We start from the raw sequence: 2,333 nt of genomic DNA, 5'->3' as shown, positions 1-2,333 counted from the left end.
GGGAAGGGGACGGGGGAGAAGGGGGCCTAATATATGGGATGGAAGATGATTTGACTTTGGGTGGTGGGCACAGTGCAATATACAGATCTTGTCACACAGAAACCCACACCTGAAACCTGTATGATCCTATTAACCAATGTCACCTCAATAAATTAAAAAAGAATCATAAGAAAAAAAGAAACAAAACTTGTACCGCTAATCTCTTAAGGAAGATCATCAGCTTTCAAGGGGGAGGGTACACAAATGTCTGAACATCAGACATTGTATTGCGCTTAAACAGAAATGTCTGGAGCACTTTGTGAAACTGGGGTGATCAAAATCAAGCTCCATTAAACCATAACCTGTAGGTTTCTGTCCTGATGGGTAATACACATCAAACAAAAAGGAATTAAAAAACGTTTCATTGTTGTATGTTCCACCCTCCCAACACATCAGCACGCTAGAACATCGGGTCAAAAAGCCGACAGCCCTCCTAACCTGGCCCCACGTCCTCTCAGGGGGCCCCATGGGAGACCTACAGTCCCCAGCAACGAGCCCGAACACATCCTTGCTCTGGGAGTGAAACTCTGGTCCCACAGAGAGGACCCATCAAATGGAAGCGCCCGAGCCGCGGTTCCTCACTCGTAGAAGTGGCTCCGAAACCTGCGTCCGAGGGAGCGCAGTCGAGTGGCGACTGACACTTAGCTTACGAAACGTCACCACTCCCCACGTTTTCAGGTGGTTTGGGCAGCAGGACTCCGTCTAATGCTGTCTCCCCTGGCATCTGGCTGGCTGCGGTCCACTCCGTATACTGCTCTCCCTCCAGGTTCCATAAGGACTTGGCGGCAAGGGAGCCCCACCCACTCGGCGTACGTTCCAGAGAAAGGAAGTCACGGATAATGCCAGGCCGGCACCCGGGCCTTTCCCAGGGAGGAACGGCCAAGAGTGGGGGCCGTGCCAGAAGCTGGAGCACAGAAGGGTTCCCAAACCAGACAGGGTCCAAGTTCCCGGAGCGGGTCAGTGGTCAGGAGAGCGCAGGGCAGGGAACCGGGAGGAGGCGGGAGTGCAGAGGCCGGAACTGGCGCTCGGCTGGGAGAACACACCCGGTGCAGACCCCACGACTCCCTCCCCGCAAGCGATGTGCTCTCTTACCGGAGCCTGAAGGGCCAGCAGAGACGACACGCGACAATCTCACTAGCCAGAGGGTTCCCACTTCCGACTCAGTCGGGAAACCGGAAATTACGTCACCACTAGGCGCCGGACCCTGCCGACGCCGCCTGCGCCGGAAGCAGGGTGTGCCACCACCGGGGGCTCCGTCGCGCAAACACGCCCAGGGCGCAGGCGCCACCTGCCCGGGAGGGGCGGGGCCTGGGAGTGGGACGGGGCTTTGCAGCGGGGCGGGACGCGGGACGGTGAGCCTGGGAGGGGCTCTTTGGGACTCGGTGAAACCGGTGTGTGGCTCGCAGATACGACGTCCGTCGTGATCCCGGCACTGCCGCAATTTCTTCGGGCTTCTGCTTTCTATTTTTCCTACCGGTCTTATGCCTTTTTGAAGCTGTTTCTGCTACTCCTAATTATTATTAGCTATGAAGCAACAACCGTAATAACAACGGAAAAATTTGAGCTCGGATTGGTTGTCAAGGCAGTGTGCTAAAATATGCTATCTAAATTAAAAAAAACTATTTCTCAATCCCAGCCCTGGCTGATGTGACCCGGTTGATTGGAGCGCCCTCCCGTACACCCAAGGTTCTAGGCTTGCAGTGATGGCGAACCTGTGACACGCGAACTCATTTTTTTGGTTGATTTTTCTTTGTTAAATGGCATTTAAATATCCTATATAATAAAAGGGTGCCTAAGCGGTGGATAGAGCGTTGGCCTGCAAACTGAAGGGTCCCAGGTTCCATTCTGGTCAAGGGCATGTACCTTGGTTGCGGGCACATCCCCTGTGGGGGGCGTGCAGGAGGCAGCTGATCGATCTCTCCCACCAATGTTTCTAACTCTCTATCCCTCTCCCTTCTTCTCTGTACAAAATCAATAAAATATATATTTTTTAAAAAAGGGTAATATGCAAATCAACTGAAATTCAGAACTACCGGTCACTATGATGCACACTGACCACCAGGGGGCAGACGCTCAATGCAGGAGCTGCCCTCTGGTGGTCAGTGCGCTCCCCCAGGGGGAGCGTCACTCAGCCACAAGCCTAGCTGGTGGCTAGCAAATGCAGTGGCCCACCTCCACAGCAGCGCTAAGGATGTCCAACTGTGGCTTAGGCCATCACTCAGACATCCCTTGAGGGCTCCCAGATTGTGAAAGGGGGCAGGCCAGGCTGATGGCATCACCCCCTCTCCCCACTT

General features: G+C 54.2%; 1 protein-coding gene across 1 annotated transcript in view; it reads right to left on the bottom strand.

Moving 5' to 3' along the window:
- UBE4A (ubiquitination factor E4A) overlaps positions 1-1,266 on the bottom strand; it is a 63,206-nt gene extending 61,940 nt beyond the window's left edge. The window contains exon 1 of the mRNA XM_006761566.2: positions 1,132-1,266. The gene's annotated coding sequence lies outside the window, so the exon portion shown is untranslated. The remainder of the gene's footprint in view (positions 1-1,131) is intronic.
- Between the last annotated feature and the right edge of the window lie 1,067 nt (positions 1,267-2,333).

Source organism: Myotis davidii, unplaced genomic scaffold, assembly GCF_000327345.1.
Source record: "Myotis davidii unplaced genomic scaffold, ASM32734v1 scaffold97, whole genome shotgun sequence".
NCBI lineage: Eukaryota > Metazoa > Chordata > Mammalia > Chiroptera > Vespertilionidae > Myotis > Myotis davidii.
Note: the sequence above shows the minus strand (reverse complement) of the source record. Positions and strands in the feature narration are given on the sequence as shown.